We start from the raw sequence: 27,106 nt of genomic DNA, 5'->3' as shown, positions 1-27,106 counted from the left end.
ACTTAGTGAATGCCCTCCAGTCTCTGTCTTACCAAGTCACCAATACCACAAGCTCAAGCTAGTGAAACATGGTCTGCTTTTATCAGAAACTCAACTTTTTAATGTTTTTTTTTTTTTATAAAATAGTGACTATTAAATAAAATGTTGAGTTTTGTGCCTATTAGTGTATAAACATGTATAAGAGACAAGCAATATGCTATAGTGTACGTATGTATATGGACTAAAGGCTGCATGACTGATCAGAGAACACAGGCAAAAAATCTGTCAATCCAGAACTAATAAACTGAACTATGAAAACTGAAGTGCTGCATGTTGACGGAAATAATCGTGACGCAGCCGATCCGAGAGAGGAGAGAGATTGAGCAGTGAAATACAGAAACTCACGCAGACACCATCAGAAGACGGAGGCCGGTGTTCGCTGGAGACTGACTCAGCGTTCTGAGCGCATGTGTTTTGTCATGTAGATGTGACTGTGGGCAGCCTGACAGCATGTGAAATCACTGCGGCGGAATCAACACCTACAGACTGTGTTCAGGATTCACAGACGGCCCGTAAACACAGTGACCTTCAGCCTGACAAACACCTTCAGTGATGACCGCTCTGATGCTGGTCTGAGACTCAGACTGATGGAGAAACACTGCATTTGTGTTTGACAGCGACTTTCCACAGAAAATTATTTTATACTGTACAAAGTCTCCCCGCAAGGTCAAACATTTCAGCTTTACTTTCCTCTTGGGCACATTTGGCCTCTCACACACACACACACACACACACACTGGTTTCCATATTTCATAAGTTCCATAGGTGTAATGGTTTTTCTACTGTACAAACTGTATTTTCTATCCCTTTACCCTAACGCTAAACTTACACCTCACACAAAACTACAGGCATTTTCATATTTCAAAACACTTAATTCTGTATGGTTTATAAGCTTGTTTCCTCATGGGGACCTCAAACATGTCCCCACAAGGTCAAAATTTACTAGTATTACTATCCTTGTGGGGACATTTGGTCCCCATAACGTGTATATATATATATATATATATATATATATATATACATACAGTATATGTGACCCTGGACCACAAAACCAGTCATAAGCATGGGTATATTTGTAGCAATAGCCAAAAATACATTAGTATGTCAAGTAAAGATCATGTTCCATAAAGATTTGTTTTTTTAAATTTCCTACCTTAAATATATGAAAGCATAATTTTTGATTAGTAAAATGCATTGCTAAGAACTTCAGTTGGACATATTTAAAGGCGATTTTCTCAGTATTTAGATTTTTTTGCACCCTTAGATTCCAGAGTTTCAAATAATTGTATCTCGGCTAAATGTTGTCCTATCCTAATAAAGCATAAATCAATAGAAAGCCTATTTTTTCAGCTTTCAGATGTATAAATCTCAATTTCCAAATATTGACCCTTATGACCGGTTTTGTGGTCCAGGGTCACATATATACATGTATGTATGTGTGCGTGTGTGTGTGTGTATACACTAAAAAAAATGTAAGTTGTGAATAGATTATTGGAGTGCGTTTTACAAGAAAATACTATTTCAGTCTTTCTACTTAAAAATTTGACATGCAATTAATTGTGTAATTAATTCACATGTAATGCACGTAATTGTAATTAATAGTGAAATAATTTAGTCTTTGTCATTACATTTAAAACATTTTAGCATACTTTGCCAAATTCATTTAGCTACAAACATGTTTTCTTCAAAGTTTGTGGGTTGAAAACCTGGCTTATTTATAAACTGAAGGGTTACTGGGATCCTATATCAATATTGCCTGTACCAACCTGCATAAGATAATGTATCAAATAATATTAAGGCTATTAATCCAATAAAGCATTTTCACACATCAATATGAAATAACACATAAAATGTAGGTAGATCGCTAAGATGACAGTGATGCAATATGTTGGGTGCATCATCAGAATGAATGCAAAATCAATTTGTCAGGTGTAATTTGAAAGATCATTTAATTGACAGTTCATGAAATATCTTTGAAGCTACATGTGTCATGAGGTACAAACAAATGTCCTAAAATTAAACAGGAATTCATTAAAAAATAAATAAAAAGAAATAAAAATATGTAGTTGTAAAATATTTATTAATACACATGTAAAATCATCATAATTTGTGACAGAAGACAATGCATTGCTCTCCTCTCTGCAGTAAAATGTACATCACTAAGAGTTATGTACAGTAGACATTAAAAAAAACAACAACCTGATGATTCTTTCCTAAAAAAAGAAAAGAAGTCTGTTTAGGGTGGTGAAGTGCTCACTTAAAAGTGCACACTAGAAGAGGGAGCCGAAGCTTACCTGGTGTGCTCTATTAACCCTGGGAATGTGTGTGCATCACTTTGAGAGATTCACACGTGGATTGTTAGTTAACTTTTGGCTAAAGTGCAGAGTGTGCACTAGCAGCTTGGCTCATGATAATTTGGCGTTAATTCTAAAAAAAGAGATCGACATTCTCAACATCTTTACTGACTGCTAGATATTTCACATCGGCGCCCTCTGGTGAACAGCCGTAAAATCGTTTTTAGTACAATGTACAGCATCCCAAAACACTCAACACTCACAACACTCAAGCAAATCAGTTAAAGGCAATGAATATCCTTTCTGGATAGTTAGATTAAGTTCCTATGTTCTCAAAGTGCCATTATGCATGTTGAATGTCAGTGTGACAGACAGGAATTGATTCTTTAACTCCTGGGTTGTGTCAAAAAGAGACATTAATAACAAGCTTATCAAAGACACAGTTACAGTAAAAATATATATTCTGTCAGGCTTTACTGGCAGAAAACCTCTGTGATCACCCATGCTGTTACGTTCTCAACGGTCTACAAATCATCTGTGTGTGAGACAGTCTACTCCATTTCTATCAGAACACATTATCATTACTTGGGACGGTGAGCGTGCACGTTTGCGGCCCTTGACTTTGTTACTACCTCAGCAGGTTGATTCAAGGTTTGTTGGTTGGCTGCTTTTATTCTTGGCCTCTTTTTCTCTCCCCCTTTCTTTTTCTTTTTTTACTTGCTTCTTTTCGAGTTTTTCCTGAGCCTTCTTCATGTCTTTTAGTCTCCTCTTAATGGTGGAGCGGTCTCTTTGACTAGAAACTCCAAGCTCCTGGAAGACAACACATATTTCAGTGGAATATTATTTAAATTTATACTGCAATCAGAAAATAATCAAAATACACAAGGACCAACCTTAAGTGTACTGCTGTCCATGCACAAGAGATGTTGGCCATCCACACCTTTCGCTGTAAACTCAGCTATATACTGTTCCATATTCATGCCCATCAACCAGTGACAGACCTGCTGATTGGTCCACTCGGAAAGGGCGCGGTTCTGCCACAGGTATTGCTTCACCGCTGGAAGAGGGCCATCATCAAGAGTCTGAAAATAAAAGAATTACATACTGTATTTATGTTTGAACTGGAAACATGAGAAGAGTCATAAGGTGTGGAAGACTGCAATACACCATTCTGCCATGCAAAAAACGAATGCTAACCTATACATGTTTGGCATATTTCAAGCAAACTTTCTGTTAATTTTGTGTGCCTGAATTAAAAGTGCCTGTTTACAGATCAACAGACTCCTACCAGGGCAGACAAGAATCTAGAGCACACTTATGAAATCAGGTCAGAAGCCGTGGAAGACATCAAGAACCAAGACAGACTGAAGATGTTCTGAAATATTTTGTTGCAGCTCTTTTCAATAAAATGTAGTGACCAGGGGCCGCAAAGCTCAAAAAAGCACTACTGATCAATCATAATCTTCTGAAATTATCAGTACATTAAAGGGATAGTTCACTCAAAAATGAAAATTCTGTCATTAATTACTCAACCTGATGTTGTTACAAACCCGTAAGACCTTCATTCATCTTCGGAACACAAACAAAGATATTTTTGATGAAATCTGAGAGCTTCCTGACCCTCCATAGACAGCAATGCAACTGACACATTGAAGGCCCAGAAAGGCAGTAAGGACATCGTTAAAATAGTCCATGTGACATCAGTGGGTCAATGTTATGAAGCTATGAGAATACGGTTTGTGCGCAAAGAAAACAAAAATAATGACTTTATTCAACAATTTATTCTCTTCCCTGTCAGTCTTCGCCGAGCGTTCACAAGAGTACTACGACGCATGCATGTGCATTCAAGCCAAGTCACCTTTATTTACATAGTGCTTTTAACAATACATTTTCAAAGCAGCTTTACAGAATTAAACAGGAAAAATAGCGTAATACAAAAGGACAACAGTAAACACTCTATTTTAGTTAAAGTCAGTTTGTGACACTTTTACATTGGAACTTACAGCACGCTGGATTTCTTAAGGACTGTTTTTACGGTATGAAACTGAAAGACTCTGTGCTTTTAACAGCCTAGGAGTTTTATTGTGTTGTTTTAAGTTCCTTGTGAATTTTGTAAATACACTATTTATTCATTCTACTTTTGTTGTTGTCTCATCTTTTTAAAACACTTATTTTACCTCACACAGTTTAATCTGACCCCATTTTAAATCCATGTAATTCGACCGATAAGGCCGATCGTTACAAGTTCATCATTGATTCAGTGATATCATCGTCCAGCTCAGTTAAGAAAATTCCTTTGCTCATTCCTCTGCTTGTAAACAAGGCACAGTGCATGTTTTCTATGTCAGAAAGCCGGCTCCTGCATCAGTAGCACCACACGCATGCATCATGGTACTCTCGTGAATGACGGCGAAGACTGACAGAAGAGACTAAATTGTTGTATAAAGTCTTTTTTTTGCTTCGGTTGAACCACTGATGTCACATGGATTATTTGAACGATGTCCTTACTACCTTTCTGGGCCTTGAGCGTGGCAGTTGCTTTGCTGTCTAGATGCAGGGCCAGAGAGATCTCGGATTTCATCAAGAATATCTTAATTTGTGTTCTGAAGATGAACAAAGGTCTTATGGGTTTGGAACGACATGAAGGTGAGTAATTTATGACAGAATTTTCATTTTTGTCTGAACTATCCCTTTAAGATTTATGCATTTAGCAGATCCTTTTCGCCAAATTGACTTATAAAAGTATAAAACTTTTTATTCATTAATTTTGACAAAACAAAAAAGAACGTTTTGTTGAGATTTACTTTGCACGCTAATGTAATTTCATATATAGTGGGTTTTAAACATTTGAATTATATATATTAAAAATCTTAAGAGGTGATAAAATTGGGTATTTACCAGCCACTATTTCTGGAAGGTGAGACATGTTGTTTCTCACATAAAACTACAGTATTGCATGGCTTCAGAAGGCTTGTAATATAGTGTGTGAGTCATAAACAGAGGTGTAAAAAGTACTCAAAAATGTTACTTTATTTTAGAAGTATTTTTTTTTTCTGACAGACATACAGAAGTTTGATTAAAGGGAGAAAACAAAACAAAATGCAATGGCACAGGTCAAACACGTATATCTAGTGCAACAAAAACAATTAAAATGCAGCACAGCAGAACACACAAAACAAAACAAAACAAAACAAAAATACAGGGAATGGGATTAAAAGGAAACTCCATCCTTTCCACCCTCATGCCATCCCATATATATATGACTTTCATATATCTGATGAACACAAACGAAGAGTTTTAGAGAAAAAAACATCTCTCTTCGTATAATGCAAGTGTATGGGACGTCCAAAAATGACACTTCAAAAACTACACAAAGTGAATATGACAGTAACTCATACAACCCCTGTTGATTAATCAGTGTCTTCTTAAGCAAAACGATAGACATGTGTAAGAAAAAAAATACAAATACTAATATTTTAAACTTGACCGTCTTATTACACACTGTGTGGTTTATGAAGTGGTCCTGTCCCCTTGAATTATACGGACTAAAAATCTTTGCTTGTGTTCATCTGATGAAAGAAAGACATAAATATCTGGGACGAGAGTGAGTAAATGATAAGAGAATTTTCATTTTTGGGTGAACTATCCCTTTGAAGAGCAAGATGTGATGCAGAGGCTAGAAACATATTCCAGACAGAATATTTCATTCATGTTTTGAAAGGCCACTTTTTTGTGTTGTCTATTCAACGTCACTGTCTAAAAGGATAATTAAACTTTTAATTGTTTATTTGGGGCATTTAGAGTTTTTTCTCAGCAAATATTGATAAGTAATTATTTGCGACTAATTAGATTAATTAATGAGCAAATCATGTAATTATTAAGATAATGATAATAAGCTATTCAATATGTCATATAATGACATATTATAAATACAACTTATCCACTACCTGGTAAGAACATCACTAAACATGAATTACAATTAATTTAACATAAAATGTTAATTTAAACACTTTTTTGGAGATTTGTAACATTTAATTAAAAAAAACAATCACTCCCACAAAAATTTTACTTGTATTTAAATTCTCATCACTGATTTTATTTGCACTCAATCTTGTGCATTCAGCCAATGTATTACACAGCTAATAGCTCTATCAAAACAGAAAGAATAACGAATAAACCTTTTTTTGGGAAAACAACTTTGCTACCTCAATATGTTTCCTCAGATTTGATGGTGAACTTTTGAAGCCAGACATTACCTGATGAAAGTCATAACTGCAGTCGAAATGTGTATGCTTGATTAATGAAAACAATGATCATTGGTTCTCACGTCAAGCACGCATGTTTGAGCTTCCGTTTACCATATTAAATGTGCATCAGATAAAATAAAAATGTAATGTACTTTTCAAGATGAAATAAAATTGTAAGGAGTAAAAAAGTACTGTTTTTTCTTCAGAAATGTAATCAAGTAAAAGTACAAGTAGTCAGTTTAAATTGTACTTGAATAAAGTACAAATCCCCCAAAATAATACTCAAGTACAGTAAACAAGCAAAATTACTCAAGTATTTTACACCCCTGTTCATAGACTACTTTTATGAGACTTTCATTGTGCTTTTTTGACCATTTTGGAGTTGGACATTTCATAAAATGTTTCCATTTTATAGAAAAGAGCAGTGCGACCATTTTTCAGAACGCTTCCTTTTGGGTTCCTCTGAAGAATGCATAGAATGTCATACAGTTTTTTTTTTTGTTTTTTTTTTTAATTATTCCTTTAATACTTAGCCACTGACACACCCAACACAACTTGTAAAATAATGTTACCTGTGGCAACACCTTACCAACAGGGCGTAGAAAGACTGTTGCAATCATCTGGGAAATTCCACATACCGTACACATAAAAATGACACTGGAGAGCTGCTTCACTCACAACCACACCCATATACTCCACATGGATAACAGAATTTATTGCGGAAAGATCCTAACCATAGGCAGGAAGCACAGGAGTGAACAGCCTGGATGTATTAAGAGGGGAGAAACCTGCTATCCTGTGCCTCACTATACACAGATGGAAGAGCCTAAAAGTCACATTTACTGTTGCCTGATGAAATTTCACAAGTGAAATCCAGTAATTTCAATAGAAATCCATGAGAAAAGTTCACACATGTTCTGCACATTGACCAACAGAAAGCTGTTTGGTTTGAAAGTGACTCGCTGAAACTTTACTAATGTGACTGCACCTGTATACTGCAGGCCTGAGCCACGCTATAATAGTGAAACACAACGACATGCGTGGTGAACGATCACCTCTCTTTCTCAAAGCTATGAGTATAATCTCATTCTTTCCATTCCTCCCTCATGACGCACACATTCCACGATACTTGCTCTCCTCTTCAAAACACCTCACAAACTAAAAGTTCAAGTTCAGGGCTGATCAAATATACACATATGACGATTGCTAACCATTAACTACAGGAAAAGCTCATGCAGTTGTGACCCCACGGACTCTCACCTCGCAGGAGGAGAAGGTATGTGTGTGCGAGCGCCCGAGGAGACGGGGCTCTTTGAGTAACCCCGCCAACACAGAGCGAGGACTACCTGCGATCGAATCATCCGTAACAGACAAGCTCTGTAATAAGTAGGACACGGGGACATACACATGTAAACATACACAAACAGACACATAAACAATTACTCACAAACAGTTTCCACATATACAGTATTTACAGGATGGGATGCTAATAAGCATGCACTTTTAAAGCAGATAATGCTAATGGCTTAAGGGTCACTAAATGTGTAATATCAATGCAAATATCTAACCAGTTCCTCAACGTTCACGCTAAAAAAACCTTTTAAACAAGACAGAGTTTCAGTGTAATTGGGTCACTGACAAACAAGATAATGAAAACTTAAAAAAAAAAAACTGTTTATGTGCAAAGATCACAGAAATGTATGCATGTAAATTTAAATGATATCAATGTTGTAAAAAGCACAAAAAAAAATCCCTTATACCTTGAATACATGTGAGTGTACACATCTTAATAATAATAAAAAAAAGTTGAGAACCTTTGAGAGGGAGGGAGGGAGAGAGAGAGAGAGAGAGAGACAGAGAGAGAGAGAAAGAAAGGTCATTGACTCAATTTCTAAATTACCCTAAACACATTTATTCGCTGTATTCGGCGCTTCAATTGATAATTTTTTTTCCTCTTGAATGCTTGTTTGAACTAAATGTGGTGAATGGAGTGGTGACAAGTGGTGATATTACCTTCAGAGTCTGGAAAACTGTACCAGTGAAGAACAATTCCAGAAACCAAAACCAGTAGAAACACAAAACTACATTGTATTACTTGTATCCCTATCATGTGTTAGTGAAACTAATGAATGTCTAAACCTGAATTAAATCAAGTTATTAAAGTATTAAAACCATCAAAACTATCATTCCCTATAGGGTATGTTCTCAGACACAAAACTACGTCTAGTCACTAAATTAACACAGTTCACGGCAATGCTCCATTATGAAACAGGATTGGGCTTTATCAATGTGGGCCAAAGGGTATATTGTGAAAGAATGCATTTACTACAGTGGAGCATTTCATCTTTCAACAAAGCCACACCAAAAACTAGTCCACTAAGGTTAGTAGCAACTGCTATAAACCGAGTGTATTACCGTCCTCACACAAAAGATACATTAGCTGGAGTACCAACTGAATACTCTACCAAATTTAAGGAGTGAGAGAGAAGGGTTGGCCAGGAGAAGTTGGTCTGTTTTAAAGAAGATTTCATAAACACACATTCTGCATAAGCAAAATGACATACAGTAGGGTCCAATGTGATGATCATCATGTCATTCAGCAAAATTCACGAATGTTCAAAAAGAAGTAAGAACATCTGACCTTTTGTACAAACGAGTACTACAATAGTGTAGACTCTTAAACATTTCCTATTCATTAGTTTTTTAACAAATTCCCAAAACTTTTGTTTATTGCCATCTTAAAATTAGATTTTAAAAAGCAGATATTCAGTATGTTTCAGACTTTTAGTACAGTACAGCCTTCAGAATATGTCTAATTACAAAACTTCACTTCCTGTTAGGATCAAAGACTGAACACAATGAGACTGCTTAAATATGAACTTAAAATGACATCCAGGAATGCAACCAACTGCAACCTTGCAAACTGAATTCATTTTAAACGGCTTAAGCCTAATTAATTAATCACTTAAAAAAGCATGCATTAAATCACATAACTTATTAATTAATTTCTTTCTCTTATTCAAGACAGTTATGAAAATAAAACATCTGGACCCTACTCACTTTGTTTGCACGATCCTCTATGTATGCCTCTGAAGGAGTATGAGGCAGACTGCCACTGGACGCAGAACGCTCTTTTTCTCGCTCTCTCTCTTTTTCCTTCTCTCTGTCCCCAAACCAGGAAAATGGCATACAGGAAGGGATGGAAGAGATGGAACTAGAGGGGGAAACATTGCCGCTGGACTCATCCAGTAACTCTCCTGATCCCCTGAATTTGGACGACAAAGAATCCCTGCTAACTGATCTATATCAGAGAAGACCTGCACATTTTGAAATGATTTTAAACTATTTAACTTCAGCTAATGTAGTAGGTTAATATTAGGAGATCAAATATTCCCACCTGCTCCCTACAGATCCTCTCAGTGTGATGCTCTCCCGTTTTTTGCCTTTGCCTCCGGATCTGCGGATACCACTACAGGGCAACACAAAAGAAAGCGGAAGAACAGTTTAAATTTCAGGCCTTATCTACTTGATTGGGGAAAGACAGATATCTCTCTGTCAAGACTACATTTTAATAATATATTCTACATTATATCATGCTTAATTATAAAATTATGCACTTGCATGTTTTAGGATTTAAACAACACCCAGGAATAAAAAGTGTGATAATTTAAGTTCTCCCTGTGTCCTTCCAAACTACGATGGCTTTCTTTATTTTATGGAAAACAAAAAGAACATATTTTGAAAAATAGTTTCATTGTTTTTTTCATATTCTGAAAGTCAATGGGGTCCAAAGCTTTCAAGCTCCAAAAAGGACATAAAAGTAGTGATAAATTAATCTATACAAAGTTTCCTCAAAAGATGACAGTGTCACTTTGTATAATGAACATATCAAAAAGCCTTGATCAAAGCATCAAAATGCATCAAATATGATAACACAAAGCTTAAAAGTCAACTAAAGGCCAATTCTCACCGGACCGACAAATGCCAACAGACACTTTGTCAGATTTTGTCTGATCAGACCCCTGTTGGCATATGTTGAATATCTCGATTTTGCTGATTGAACATGCTAAATTGACTTTAGTCCAGTCGTGGAATGTCTAAGTAACGTACTGCAATCTGATTGTCCATGTTGATCAGCGTCTGTCGGTGCAGTGTGAATTGGCCTTAATGTGATACCTCACTGATTATTTATGCTTTATGATCTCTGAATTTACCATTCGAGTCATGTGGATTTAATTATTTCTAGCCTTTGGAGAGCCTGAAAGTTCTGGTCCAATTAACTTTCATAATAATGGACAAAAACAGCTGAAACTTTCTTTAAAATATCTTCTACAGAAGAAAGAAAGCCATACAAATTTGAAATGACATGAGGGTGAATAAATGGTGAAAGAACTGGGTGAACTATTCCTTTAACTGAAAGGTGGGGCTTTCTGCAGTTTTGTGATTTGTCCCATTCATTTTTTTTCTACAAGTGGTTCATCTCCTCCAATTGTAATGTCCTATTGTAATTTTGGCAAAGTTGCTGGCAAGGCCATACCTGAAATCTGGGAATCGTCTTTTGGTCTTTCGTGTTGGTGAACCATCACTCTCTTCATCTGAAAAACAAAAGAACAATTCAATATCTTTTACATTTCCTCTTAGTCTTCAGGCTGATATTGAAGAGCCTAAGCAGATGACCAGTGGAAGCAGAAGATATAAATAAAAAATACTCTAAGAAATCAGTTGTACCTCTGCATGCTCTGCTCTTGCTGCGCTCCTTGCCTTTGCTCCTCCTGTTTCTCAGGTTGAGGAACAAACTAGAGGAGGACTGTGAGGAGGATGGGGACTGGGGAGTGGAGGAGTCTTTAGGTGGCGACAGGCTGGCTTGTGTGCTGCTGCTTCCGTGGGGTGTTTGGCTCTGCATAAATACATCACCTCTGCCTTCACTTCTTGGTTCATGTGTTTGGTCGTGACCAAACTGTATGGATGGAACAGGTATGGCTAGGCTCTCGAGGTAAGACCGCCTTCTTTCACTGTTTGTTCTTTCCTGTTTGTTGTCTTGTACGCACACAGATTCCTAAAAATGAGATAACTTACCAGCTATGTGGATTTTAGAAAGTGTACAAAGACTTTACGTGCACACTTACCAGAACATGGATTTAAAAATACCATTCTAATGGGTTCTCGTGGCATTCTGAAAGAGCAGCCCATAGATGGAAATGCTCAGACATTTCCTGCTTTTGCTTGGGCTGATCCCAGCAGAGCACTGGCTCCTGAATCAGACAATGTTAACAAAATAACATCATCCTCCAGCGGCTGACTCTCGTGCACAGCCGACGATCGCGAAAGGGAAACCTCTCTTCAAATTCATCGGCCAGATCCACCTGCGATCCCCACGAGCTCATTCCCTTCCGTGCCTCAGCAGCGGCGGGTCCTGAATCGCGGGAAGCAGACAGCTGCCCCTTTTTCCTCGAAAAGAGAGATGAATGAGAGCGGAGCTTTTTCCCTTGGAAAAAACGCTCGCAGTGCACGCCGATTGCCCCCTTGGAGGCATCGCGTGCGTGCTCTTCGCCCAAACAAATAACGCATAGATCGTGTGTGTCATCAGATGTTAAACAACGTCAACACGGATGCACACATCCTTAAACGCTTTGCTAGTGCTCGCCATAATGAGATGAATAGAGATCTCTATTCTGCACGCTTCAAACAAAACAGTCAATGAAGACGAAGAAGAGAATGATGTGTGCTCCCGGCGCCTATTTATACTATAGTCGCACTGGTAGTGACGTCATGGCTGTCGCCGGCCAACGAGTTGGTGTTTTTCAATGTATGCTTCAGACACGGGTCACGACGAGGCGTTCCCCATAGCGACCCCTAGAGGACGCAGTTCGAAGTTCCCATGAAAGGGAACTATGATTTCTTCAATCCAAATTGTTAGTCAAAACATACAGGATGAATGTCAATACATTAAACAGAGGCTGTGTGTAAATAAAAATGAACACCCTGGAAGTTACAGAACAACTAACGTCACTTACAGAACCTTAAGTTAGTGTAGCATTCAATCATACAGTGAAGACACATCACAAAACACCCATAAGAGCAGTAGAGTAAAATATATAAATATAAAACTTGATCCAATTTTCAAAGTGTTAAAGTCCGCATGAAATCAAAATGTACAATATTTATTTTGTTAGCGTACATTGCTAGTCTTAAGGTCAATAATTAATCCATGTTAAGTTAATCTTCTGAAAAAAATTGTTTGTCTTGGTCAAATCTTTAATCAAAATCTGATCATTTGCTTCCACTCTGGAATGGCATGGCTTCTCTGATGATGTCAGTTTGACGGCTTGGGCAGAATATGCTTAACCACACCCCTCCAACCGTTAGTTTGCTGCGAGTGAGAGATGAGAGGAGGAGCACAAAAATAAAAACCCTGCCCTCTACTCAATATTCTGTTTCAGTTGGAAATACGTCATCATACTGAAATTCAGTCGGCAGCAACTTCCGGTTCACGCGGACTTTAATATAAGCTTTTCTCAACACACCAATGAAAATCCAACAACTTAACTGAGTAATATGATTTTGCACATTTTGATGGAAACAAAAGTTTGTTTGGGCCTCTTCATATTTTCCCTCTGTAAAATAGTAAACTATTTCAAAATATTATGCGTTATGCTTGTCAGTAATTGACAATCTTAAAATGTCAAACCTGTTACTATAATTATGTATGGTACATAACTGAAAAATGTACTGTATTTGTAAAAATCTGCATTAAATTCTCCTTTTAAGAAGCTGCTTGTAGTCAAACTGGAAAACTTTTGTTTTGTATAATAAACCATAAGCAAAAAAGAAAAAAAAAAAACAGGACAGATCACACTTTTTGAATGTTTGTGGTTCAACGCACCTGTGATTGGCTTGGTGCCTGTGAGCCTTTCGCGGACTCTCTGAGTTTACTTCGGGAGGGCCGCTTGCGCTGAGATCCCTGTGCCAGCTTGGCTTTGGCTCTGTATACACTGCAGTCCAGTCGAGCCGTCTGAGGAACATCTCCCCAGTCTGCATCTGAGGACAAACAGACATACACCAACATCTCAAAACCAGAAGAACTGTTTCTGAAAAAAATAATTATTAATAAAAGGTGTTACAATCTGGCCAAACAAACTAGGGTAAGATATTACAGCTAAACTATATATTTTATAAATCAAACTATATATTTGACCAGCTTTTATAGCAAATGGCTGCAATATAACAAAGAGTGAAAAATTGAAGGGGGTCTGAATACTTTCCGTACCCACTGTATATTTGACCAGCTCTTCTGTACCAGAGTGAAGGTCATCTGTAGATAGTCCATTTCTTTCAGAGGAACCGGAGGTTGGACTGCTAGGTTGACTCTCTCCTGCAGGGCTGCAAGACTCTTCTGGCTGGTCTGATCCAGTACGGCCCTCCAGACAAGCTATCTGAGAAATGCAGATAGGTATTATGTGCATATAGAGTCTAGAGAAATGTTATGTATTTGGCAGATGCTTTTATCCAAAGCAACATACATTGCATTCAAGTTAAAAAAAAAATGTTCAGATTACAGCTTTTGCTTTTTTCCTGGGATTTGAACCCATAACCTTGGCATTGCTAGTGCCATACTAGGATAAGCATAAGGTAGAAAAGGCTCTATATTTTTCTGCTACGATTTCGCATGGATAACTAATATATGTTCAATTAATCTGTTTAATAGCTTAATCATTACGTGCAACACCAACACCAACAGTCGCAACAAATCCTAACCATAAAGGCCGCAACAAATGAATCATCAAGACGAATGTTTAGAGTGAAAATTCAGTGTGATAAATATGCAGCTGCTGATTTTTGCTAATGAGGTGTTCTAATATCTGCGAATAAAGCTGCCCAACCAATAACATCAATGCTTTTGGTCATAAGACCAGAGCTGCTGCTGTATCTTGTTAAGCAAAAGTGAGCTTGTCCCAGTACGCACCCTTGCGGTCTCACACAACAGAAAGTAAGTGCACAAGACTGTTCCAGCCCCCAGGTCTGAAAAATGTCAAAGCTCGGCACACACTAAATCCACACAATCTCTAATACTAGGATAGAACCAGTAAATAGCAGAGGAAGAATCCAAAATCAGCTCTCTTGCCTCTGTACTCTTATATTTGGTGTTGTTGGCTAAAAACCAGAGGGATTACAAAAATATCAAATGCCGTTTGAAAACATATAAATACTTTTTTACTTAATTTCTGTGACAAGTGGGTGTCAGAAACGGAAAGTTGCATAGAGTTCTGTGTACTGTAGTAACCGGTGTATTTCTGCTTTTCTAAAAGTGCTACCTAATGTCTGAAAAGACAAATCACATGCGAAAATCTGACCAAATTTTTGTGCCGACCACTCTGGAAGTTACAGAACAGGTAACTGAAACATTTGTAGCACATTCAATCATTCACCCAGTGAAGCCACATCGCAAAATATTAACAAGACCAGAAAGATGTTCATGATTGTAATCTCACTTCGTTCGAAATGAGAGATTACCACGAACAGGCTGCAGTTTTACCTTATGTTGTAATTGCCTCACAGTGCTCTTGTATTCTCTCTCCCTTTGCTCCAGTTTTCTCGTCAGCTCTGCCTCTTTCCTTGCATATTCAGCTTTTCTACAAGTCAAGAACAGCCCCACCATTAACAAAACATGACAATTCACTTCTCTTCTTTTTCTCAATTCTCTTGTCTCATGTATTTCTCTATGGAACATTAGAATTTCTAATAATTCACCTTGATACAGGCTTTCACGAATCAGTACATTTCCAAGAACGCCTGACCAAACTTCCCAGAAAGATTCTGCTATGACAACACATTACATGCTCAAACACACCTCTGTTCATGCTCCTGTAGAAGCATCATGCTCTTATTGTATTTGAGCTTTAGGGAATCATGTTGACTCTGGGCTTCATTAAAACGCTGGTTGATGGCTTTGCAGAGGGCCTGAGCATCAAGCCAGTATTTTTCCAACTTTTCAATACGCTCCTTGCTCTCTTCCACATTCCTTTCAAGAGCTGCACCTCGAGTCTCCCAAGACTTACGTTCGGCTTCGCTCACTGGCAGCTTTAAAATGGCAAACACACAAAAAGTTAAATAACTCCGCAGGTAAGACAATATACTAAATAAGAAATGAGCATTTTTATAAGCATCCTACCTTCTCTCTCAACTGATTGAGTTCTGCTACTGTGACACTGTGTTTTATCTGCAGCTATAAAAGAGAATTAAAGTGAGAAAGAAAGCATTTCATAATGATGAATAAGTTACAGTATGTGGAAATTCACATTATACCTCTTTGAATTTTTGTTCTAACTCAGTAGGATCGATATCTTCAGGTAGATCAACGCCTTGGCTTCTCAGTTGTGAAAACACTTCTTGTACCAAGTCATTTGATGCATCCTCCGCCCCCTGCTTCTTTTCGGTCTCTCTCTGTTTATCCTGTATCAGTCATAATATGGGCCCAACAATTATTAGTGACTCATTTACTCATGACATCAAACTTATCTTTACATGTTCACATACCTGTTGCACAACACTCTTTTCAGCCAGTGGTTCAATTTCCTGTTGATCGTGATATTGGTCATGGATTTGAGAAATCTGTTTTTCATCCTGTAGCTGATGGTTTTTGGGTTTATGGTGGTCTTTATCTTTTGGCTCCTGGTTTTCAGGGCTTGTCTCGTGTTGTAGAGTCTCATTGATCAGACGGGCCACTTCGCTCTCCACTCCTGGTTTCTCCCGGCCAATGAGAAACCTGCATTGGAGGACATAAAATTCCTTCACACAGTTCTAGGACTATGACCGTTGCTGGTATTATACTGACTATGAGATTAGATTTGCCCTGGTGAATCATTACCAGACATTTCCTCCTTAGTATGTGATGCATGTTCATAACTTACATAATACAGGGAAAATCCCTTTAGAGCAACGTGGAGTGAGCTGCTTTGATCAAGGACACAATGGTGTGAGTTCACAGCTTGTTCCTGGTGGGGCTTGAACCCAGAACCTTAGTGAACTTTAACTAAAACTGCAAACAGGTCACTTTATGTTCAGCTTGGTGTGTCGATACTCACTTGACCAGACCTTTGGTGTTCTTCAATGTAGTAGCAGCAAAGAGTTGAGTGACACCAACCAGACTGATTCCATCTATCTCCACAATCTGATCATTTACCCGAATTCTGTTAAGACAAAACACCAATGCTTGTTTTATTTGAAAGCTGAATAGCCATAATCTGTTACTCACATTGTTCGCTATCACACAAAGAAAGTTTTATTCTGGATTGCATAAATCCAAGTCAAAAGACAAGTTCTTACCGTCCATCCCGGTGAGCTGCGCCTCCTTCGGTGATGGTCTTCACAAAAATCCCCAGCTTCTCCAGTCCTTGATCTGCCCCAACTCCCATACCAATTATACTGATTCCCAGGCCATCGTTTCCTACACAACAAAACAGGCACCTCAAATACAGTAATTCTACAGTTAATTGACTTTCTCAAGAATTTCATACCAGGGGAAATAAATTGTGATAAATGTTTCAAAGAAACCTTTCTGAATATCTATAGGTAAAACATCCATCTTTTCCACCCTCTTTTCCAGCTCGTACTCAGCAGATGCAGACACAGGGTCCACATCATCATTTCTGCGATCATAATCCTCATTAGAGAAGGTAAAGTACACCTGAAGAAGAGGAAATACATTAAATAACACACCTGTGCACACCCACACAAAGGCCATCACCTTGCATAGCTGAATCTGTGATTTATTGAATTCACAATGAATGCTGATGTAAAATAATGTTCTGATAAGACAAAGTCCACCCAGATCATTTCTGAATAAATGAGTCATTCAGACTCATTCAAATCTGATTGTTTATTACTGCCCACATTTACATGTTAATACCTACTCAGTATTTAGCAACTTGACACATCCTAATGAATAAGGACTCAGGCATTCAAGCTCAAAACACACATTAAGACACCATAAAAGTTGTCTATATGACTTCCAACTGTATTCCAAGTCTTCTGAAGAGATACAATTGCTTTGCGTGAGGAACAGACTGAAATTTAAGTTATTACTCCCTGATTTTTTTTTTCCAGTGAGCTGTTAACAGCTGATAATGGATTATTCATTCATTAAGCTGAACTCAAGAAATGGGGCTGACTAATCTGCGAACAAATCATTCAGACCAGTTTTGTGAACCAGCTAGTTTATTGAAAAGATCTGAGTCAAGAGTGATTAGTTCACAAATCAGACACCGCTATTTCTCTCAACAACATGACAAGAAGAGTTAGGAAAGATGTCAAGATTTTTCTGTAAATAATGAATTCAATTTTGGCTGGTTCCACATATAATGCAAGGACACTTGGAAAACAGCACAGCAGTCATATAGACTACTTTTATGATGTGTTTTTTGCAAACCTTTTCAAGCTCGAAAGCGCCAGTATCTAGGCTATTCTTTGAATCACAAGAAAAAAAGAGAGACCAATACAATTCTTCATTCCACACATAATGCTACAAATGTGCAAAAATAATTAATTTGCAGTATTAAAAAGTACTTGTGAAATTTTACTGGCAAAGAAAGTCCATTGTCAATATGCATGAAGCACAGTTTTATATTGGCTAAAATGGTGAATTTGCATGTTCAAAGTTTAACTTAGGCCTAATTGTTTTCTGATGCAGATACCTATTGAGATGCTGCATTTCACCTGCAGAATTTTGCCATACAAGGTAAAAGTGGCCACACCCTAATGAAGGTGCTAGCTAAATTACATGCCCACAGCATTTTGTCATTGGCTTACTTAGGCTGACACAGGCAGTTAAAAAGCAGGTCAGTCAATAGTATGCATTCCTAATACTGGCACCAGACTTGGACTGAGTACAGCAGTAGAATTAAACAGAAGGAAAACACTGCCTCAAAATCAATTAGACATGGCAAAGTAACAGTATTTCCTCTTTATTTGTCTTAAACCATTTTACTTTTGCTTTCTCCATCCATACTTCCCCTTCATCTTTTTTCTCCACTACAATCCTATTTTTCCTTCCCTTCATTTATTCTCGCTCCGCTTTCTTTTGTCTAGCGACTCTAGTTGTCATGGAGTAAGCGTGCACCTCTGAACAATGTCCTTTTCTTCCCAAACATGCTCAAGCACAGTGTCTCTTTCTATCTCGCTCCCTCCCTCTCTCACTCTTTTAAGCCATGGCTTTTTAGCAAGAACACAGGACTATTTCTTCCTGGGAATGAGAGAGTCTGTCAGTGAACTAAGACTTACAATAAGGAAAAAACAACAGATGTCATAGCGTTCAGGTCGAGCGTCAAACCTGAATCCCACAGTTCGAATTGCATAAACGCGCCATGACCAAGAAATATTAAGATAATGAAATCTAACATGTTCCAGTAAAGAAATGTCCTTTGGCAGCATTAAAACAAACTTGGTTGTTAACAAGTTGGTGTGAAATAAGAACAAGTCAGCAAAAATAATTGAGAAATCCTGGCCTTTAATAATTTAATGGGATTTAAAACTTAAAATTTGAATGGAATTAATGGAAACCAACGGTTCTGGTGACCATTGACTTCAACTGAATGGACAAAAAGAGTTCTTAAAATATCATATTTTGTGTTCCACAGAATACAGTAAATCATACAGGTTTGGAATGACATGAGGATAAGTAAATGGCAGAATTTTCTTTTTTGAAGGGTGATTAAAAAAAACAGCATTTTTGGGTTAAAGATGGATTTTGAAGACACCATATTTTGTCAAGTAGAGAAAAAACACTTAATGAGCTAATATTCAAAACCCATTGTCTCATCAAAGATCAAAAGATGTCCAACACAAACATCTGTTGAAAGGTAATCCTCATTCACAACCTATATGAGACAGGCAACTCACTTCCTCTTGATCCTATATATGGAAAACAGGATGAGTAAACACAAGAGCTCCACAAATACAGAAACAGGCGCATCCTGAGGGCTGAGTAAACAAAAATGTAGAAACGAAACATGTAGGAACACTATAATATGTTTACAAAGGGAGACCCAAGCTTCCTGATTTAGAGAGAAAATGCATCATAGTGTAAGACAAATGTTAGTTACCTCCCGCTTATCCCATTTCTATAAATACACAACAAACAAACTGACACTGACCTACTCTACACACTCGAGGAGGACACACCAAGGAGGAAGGGATGTTTGGGAGAGTGACACATTAAACACTGAGTTATGATATTCTGATTTGGTGTGTGTTCTGACCCAGACTATAAATCCATGGCGTCTTCAGTCTGCCAGGCTCTGAAGAAATACATGACCTGGTTTCCAAACTTAAGAGATCTTTTAAGAGTGCTGAGAACAACTGCAAGGTTCACAGGGAATGAAACACCCTTACACACAAACACATACAGCCTCTAGTTATTGACTGGTTTTGGGCAGTCAAAACAGTGGACTTTTGCCACCTACTGTAACACACTTAATATGTCTTTCTTTATTTCCTTTGATCAATGGTTTAGTATATTAGATTTATACTCTGATTAATATGCAAATGCAAGAGCTTCCACAGCATTGAATTGGTACAGACAGATGATGAGATGATTTATATTCATATCCAATCACACAGAAAAAGACAGAACACCTTCCCTTCCCTTAACAGGATCCTTTTAAAACACTCCACGTTCAAGAGGTCCCAAAGTCAGACACACATGAATGACAGCACAATGCACTTTCTGTTTGACGCAACCCAATGCCTGGTCTCTGGCAGATGAAGTAAGATCAAAGAGTTGTGTGTTTTGCTTTGATCTGTTATACAGTATGACTAAATTTTGAAAATCTGTACTGACTAGCATTAGTCTCCTGTAGCCAAAGACAAGTAAAATGAGCAATCACAGTTTGTTTTGTATTTATTTGTTTTTTGGGGCAGATTTATGGTAACAAATACACATGAGAAAACACCAATAAATCAAATAAATAAATAATTAAATAAATTAGAAGAACACGATAAATTAGCAAAATATATGTATGTATATATATATGACTTTGTGTTTAAGATTTACACAAAAATGTCTCTCCAAAAGTAATAAAAAAATGTATTCACAGACATATACAAATACTAATGTTGATATCTGGTTTACTTGCTATCAAGTTTAAAAAAAAAGGTGCAAAAAGCATTTATCACAGTTAAGTATTAAACATATATCTGCAAATGGCATAATAAAACCTGTTTTCCCTGTGTCTCCCTGAATGAATGAATGAATGAATGAATGAATGAATGAATGAAGCATTTACATTGCTTTTAGATACTAATGTATACTCAAAGCGCATTACAATGGGTTTAGGGGTCTCTCCTCAACCACCAGCATCCACCTAGATGGTGTGACGGTAGTCAATATGCTCTAACAGCTATAGGTGGAGAGAAGAATGTAAAGTGATTGAGTCAATTCAACAGGCAAAACTGATAAGGGCCAAGGAGTCAGTTTGGCAAGGACACCAGAGTTCCATACACTTCACGAGAAGTATTTATTTTCTTACTCTATTGGCTGCTATTTTTCCACATTTTAAGCATAAACTCACTTAACATTGACAGTGGACACATTTAAAAAAAAAAAAAAAAAAAAGATTTATCTTTCATTATTTGGGTTTTCGAGTAAACATCTCTTGGTTTACGAATGTTTAGTTATTTGTACTGGAAAACAAGATAAAAAATACTGATGTGCCAGAGATTTTATACCACTAACCTGGTAAACTTGGGCAAATCCAGTGATTAGTTCATTAGTTCTTAAAAGCGGTCATTGTATCAAGCAATGAATTGGGTTAGAAACCCAGTTTTTGTCAATTTTTGTATAGTGCTTGTATAGTACAATTAGTTGTATGCTAGCCGATTAAATTGTCAGTTTCTATAAACAGTTTTAGTGAGACTTGACTGATGGCTTTAATATAAATGTTCTATTTCAGAAAATATTGCTTATCTGTTACATGAAATTTCAAATCGTGAGAGTCATATCAGCTGAGACCAGAGGTAAAGCCCTAAGATATGGAACTAAATGAATGACACATATAAAAAAAAACTGTCAGAACATGAGAGGATATTACATGCCTGAAGTAACGCAAGCTCAGACAGCACCTTGGTTGAGAGCTGTTATCTTAAATATTCTTGGTAGAAGGTATTTTACACTGTAGCAGGAACCCTGACAATGTCACAATTCGTAAGAATCAATAAAACAGTATAGTATAAGTATAATGTTTTCCTCACACTAAAAGAAAAGTTTGTTTGTGTTTTGGGGCAAAACAAATACAGGACATGGGTGCCAAATACCTTAAAGCAAGTAGGATCTTGTCATATAAACATGAATAATAGATGCGATAGTACATGCTTTGTGAAAGTAAGAACTGAGGTGCTGACCGAATTGAGCCACGGGCATCTGCTAAAGGTGCAAACACAGATTTGGGTCACTGCCGGCAGGCTAATTCCTTCAGGCTCTAAAGAAAACCTTCTAAACCCTTTCAGAGGGACCAACAAATAAATGCTGAAGCTGAATAAAAAATACATTGAAGTACTAAATATAAATATAGAGTTTCTTCTAAACAAAGTAAGATTGGGTGAGACATACCTTGATTGGTGCTGTAGAGAACTTGATCTTTCTCTTTGGAGTGAGGTCTTCCTCATCAGAGAGTCCTGGAAGTTCCTCAAATTCCTGGAATTCCTCCTTCACTTGACATTCCAAATCGGTCCTGTTGTCCTTGTCATCCACAAAGGCAGCATTCTCAATTCCACAAATTAAAGATCTCTTCCCAATTGATCCCTGATCATCTTGCTGTTGCCTCTCTTTTCCTGTTAAGACATCTTCCATCTCTCGTTCATCATCGTCCTCCTCTAAAGCTTCAACAGCTTCCTCTACTCCCTCATCCTCTTCCTCGTCCTCTCCTTCTCTCTGTTCATCCTGCTGTTCCTTATCGTCAACATTGCTAGCTCTCTGCTCACTCTCCCTCATAACAGTCTCCAGTACTGCCTCCTCTTCAGTTCGGTCTGTCTTTAGTTCTACTTCCTCATTGTCTTTTTTCTCCTCCTCCTCGTCTTCCTTATGCATTATGTACTCAAGAAACTTTCCCTCCCCTCTATAGTCTTCCTCTCTTCCAGTCTGTACAGATTCCTCACACGCCCTCCATTCCTCCTCATGTTCCCTAATGCTCTGTTTTGATTCCTTCCCAAGGAATGTTAATTGGAGCTCCTCGCTGCTGGTCAACACCCTCTCAGAATTGCGATTTGGGGATTGGTTCTCCTTGCCAGCCTCTTCAAAAACATCATCCTCAACATGTTCCTCCTCATTGCCCTCGCTTTCAGATGATTCGGTCTTCACCACCACCAGCTCAGCTCTGACCGTGGACAAACCAGGAACCTTCTCACTATTCTTGCCTTCACCTTGCTGCTCTTGAAGTGCAGGATCCTCAGCTACAGATGCTTGACTAGTGGTACTCCTTGCAGACAAGTGGTGGATCTTTTCGCTTGTATACACAAGAGTGGGTTCTGATGAGACTGTATCTTCTGAGGACTTAATATGTTCTTCAGCTGTGGAACTAGTGTTATGTAATGTCTCCATACAGACTCCATTCAGTGTGGTACCATATGAATCTGAACCATTTAACTTGGGCAAACATGTTTCAGTAGGAGAATCAGCCCATAGTGAATAAGAGGTAGGGGAACTACAGCTGTCTGGTGATGAAGGGGGATCCGAATGGTCGCTAGCAGCGGAAAGTGACTGGGAATGACTAATGGGACTATGGGATTCTGTGGAAGGAGCAGCTGACAGGGACTCACTATCACTGTCCAACATAAAACTCTCCAGACGTCTGGATATTGGCCCGGCATTCATTGACACACTCAGCTTACGTGGTGGTGTCTCACTTTCGCTTCTTCCCTTTTCCTTGTCCTCCCTTTCTTTTGCCTGTTTCTCTAGCTCTTTAGGTTTGTCATTTCTCTCTCCAGTAACTGATGCTTTCCTGTCTTTTCTTTCCACTAGCTGAGGCCAGATAACTTTTGGAGAGCCAGATCTCTCTGTTGGAGACCGCTCTTTAAGGCCACTCTCAAACAGCTTCCTGGTCATTGAGAACTTCTCAGCCAGTGCTGCCTTGTCAATGGAAACATCCTCTGTTTTCCGTGCTTCAAAGGAGGCTGAATCTAGACTGGTAACACTACTCAGACTGGATCTGTAAGGGGTAGAATCCAGTGGAAATTTGGGTGACGTGGGTTTGCTGATATTGGGACTGTCTTGACTCTGCTTTTCATCCATTTGCAAGAATATATTTTTTATTTTGCTCACTTTGTTGCCCGAAGGTCTGCCTCGGGAGTCACTGCCTCCGTTGGAGAAGGGTGAAGTCGAGCTGATTGATACATTTCCATCAAATGAGCATTTGATGGAATGGAAGTCTGATTTATAAGCATTCCTGTGTGGAGATGCACTTCTCAGTGCCCGTTCACTTTTGTTTTCACTTTTAATCATGATCACAGGTGAAAAGAACAGATTTGAAGGTCTCAGTAAGTAAAACAGATAAAACTGGAACTAAAAAAGCAGCATATATCCAGGAGCATGGTACGTCCTCATTCACACTGGTTGAGATTGCAGATACAGACGGTGCCGAATGACTGACGGAGTGCCAACCGCTCTTACCTACAGGAAAGAGAAATGAAGAAACCTGTCAGTCTGTAATTCACAGCAACTATTTATCCCTCAACACTCTTTTGCACTGTAAATGCACACACACACACACATATATGTGTGTGTGTGTGTGTGTGTGTTACATTTAACTGTAAAAATGCCAGAAACTATAAAATATCCCATTATTAATTATCTAATAAAATATTTTGTTATTTTGAAATGTACTGACAGCACAGATGGACAATGCAAGGCCTCTCCAGCAATTTTGCCCTTTAATAACAAGACAGAGAACACTGTTATCCACACAAACACCACCGGGGTAAACATGACGCCACAATAATATTAACATTGGATAAATAATATGAAATATAACAGAAACACACTATGTAGTATAACAATAAGAAACTTATAAGAAGTAATAAATAATATATTTTTTAATAAAATCCAAACAAACGTAGGTTAATGGTTCATGCAAGGAATTATTGATAATTCCTTATTACTGATAATTCCCTATTACTCATAAATTAGCAAAACATTCATACATTTAAATAAACTTGTTTTTTTGTGTGTAAATATTCGTCCTTAAATTGTGCATACTGCTTTTTATTATACAAGTACATCTTGCAGTAACATTTGCCTTACCGTTAACCAATTGACAGGGCTATATTGTAGCATAGTCCTACATTACTTTTTAAATTTGCGTTTTTTTTACAGGTAGCAGGTGCTCAAGTACATCGTATGTCCACATTTACACCCCTTCTTTTTGACAGTCGATATTTTCCCATTGACTGCTGTAACCGACTTCAATCCTAATGAAGCCTGACTAGTTGAAGTTTCTGTGAGGAAGTTTATCTTTCCATTTTCGAAAACAACAAGGCCGGATAAACGAGTTTAAACCTACCTGAACCTCATTCATTGCGACTTACGGAAGATGTGAGAAACCATGACCAAACAATCACAGACTTGTTAGACTATTCGTCGTCATTCCTTTCTCCGAAGTCTACATGTCTTTCTCCTTGAATGTTACCAGCTCAACAAACCTTATCCCCACATGCGTGCTCCTCCTTCAGCGTCATACCCGCTGCTTCTTTCCGGAGCTCGCGAGTCAGGCAAGCGCGCGCACAAAGGGACAGAGGGGGAAAAAAAAGACTTGGGACAACCGTGGGAAAGTCAGTAATCTCTTCCATAAAGTAACAGCTAAATTCAGAGAAGGACTAGGGGCTAATGTAGCCTTTTATAGACATTACGTAGGCCTATTTGAAGTCTAAACAAAGTTTTACTCTTTTTTGGATCTAAAATATTAACTAGCCTAACTATAGATAAATAAATAAATTTGGGATCTCAAATCATCCATGCAATGAAACAGTTACAATGTTCCATACACCAGCATTTTGGGCCACATAGATGCCATATCTGAGTTTAATCTCCCTGACAATTACAAGTAGGTCACCATAGTACTTCTGAGATGAGTCGAGTGGAGCACAGGACAAAAGAAAGGAAAAGCAGCTGAAAGTAAAGGAGCAATGCATGCCGATAAATGTCATTAACAAACAAATCTGAGCATAATGCAAGAGAACGGAGAACAAGGCAAAAGCACTGTTCACTACTGACACTGTAAACTGCCAATATCATAAAGATTTATGATAAACCATTTTGCTCTAGACATTTTGTCTCCTTCTGTTTGTCTTGGTGTGGACTGTGTTCCATTGTAAATTTCAGTGTAATGTGTGTCCATATGAAGCCTCTAACAGATGGCATTTTGTAGCTCCATATTGAAAGTAGATTATCTCTGCTGAGCCGCTGGTCAGAGTGACAATCAGCATAACCGAAGCATACAGTTCCATTTAAAACTGATTGACTGATGTATAATAAAAAAATATTCCAGCAACTGCAGGGTATACTTGTGTTTTTCCGCTAAGCAATCGTAATTAAATGCTCTGTGAGATTGTGCTGCAGGTCTGAATAGCTTACACTGTTTTGCCATGTTCCTCTGAAATAGCAACAACCTGCTGATCTGAGAAATTGTCAGTTTTCTAATTAGATGTGTCACGAGGTTCATTCTTAGAGATCTCTTTTGTGCTCTTTTGTGCCACTTATAATCAGCATCAATGAGAAAACTATCTAGGCCCACAGTTAAATAAAATGCATTCCTTTAAAAAAGAACAAGTTTTGGCAGGCATAAAAAGCAGACACACTTACCCTATCTTTGATATTCCTTTTCCAATTAAAAAAAAAAGAAACATGTAAATCCAGATTTGATGAATGAAACAGCCTGTGCTGCTCAAGCTGCTAGTCCTGTTTCACTATGTCATTATCTGTGTTTTGTTTCTGTTTGTGGAAAGTTGTGATATGACACATCATTGTCGAAGTCCTTTTTTGCTCGTCCCGGGTTTGTTACATGGCCTGAATTTGGTGCTGTTTTCCCCAGGTGGCCTCAGGACCTAGATTCATAAAAATATCACCCAATCATAGAGGCAGCAAGGATGAGAGAATAAGAGAGAGATTCGAGAAAATTAGCTAGAAGTGGAATGCAATATAGTTCACGCATTTATATAGAAATGATTAACTGTTGCATGTGTATTCACTATAAAAGAATCTTGTTTGAAGCAAATTACAGATGATAAAATAAAACACTCATGCACAGAGCCAGAGTGATTCAATTTAATTCAGGGAGACTTTATGTTTTGGCAAAAATAAGATTGAAATATTTCTGGGAAAAAAGACACTTAGCACTCATTAAAACATAAATTTGTTATTTATTTATTTTTTCAACAGTGAAGCGTTGCTTATTGTAGGCTACTTGCGAGCATATGTCAATGGCTGTAAGAGTTTCTCTGACCTCATTATGGATATAAATAAACTCTGGTTTTGGACTGAAATTT

At 37.8% G+C, this 27,106-nt stretch overlaps 1 pseudogene; it reads right to left on the bottom strand.

The window, feature by feature from the left end:
- Positions 1-1,971: 1,971 nt before the first annotated feature.
- On the bottom strand, positions 1,972-25,299 carry LOC107704331 (neurabin-1-like; annotated as a pseudogene).
- Between the last annotated feature and the right edge of the window lie 1,807 nt (positions 25,300-27,106).

The sequence above is a fragment of the Sinocyclocheilus anshuiensis genome, unplaced genomic scaffold, assembly GCF_001515605.1.
Source record: "Sinocyclocheilus anshuiensis isolate Anshui unplaced genomic scaffold, SAMN03320099.WGS_v1.1 scaffold1448, whole genome shotgun sequence".
NCBI classification, from domain to species: Eukaryota; Metazoa; Chordata; class Actinopteri; order Cypriniformes; family Cyprinidae; genus Sinocyclocheilus; species Sinocyclocheilus anshuiensis.
This window is presented reverse-complemented; position numbering and strand designations above follow the sequence as displayed.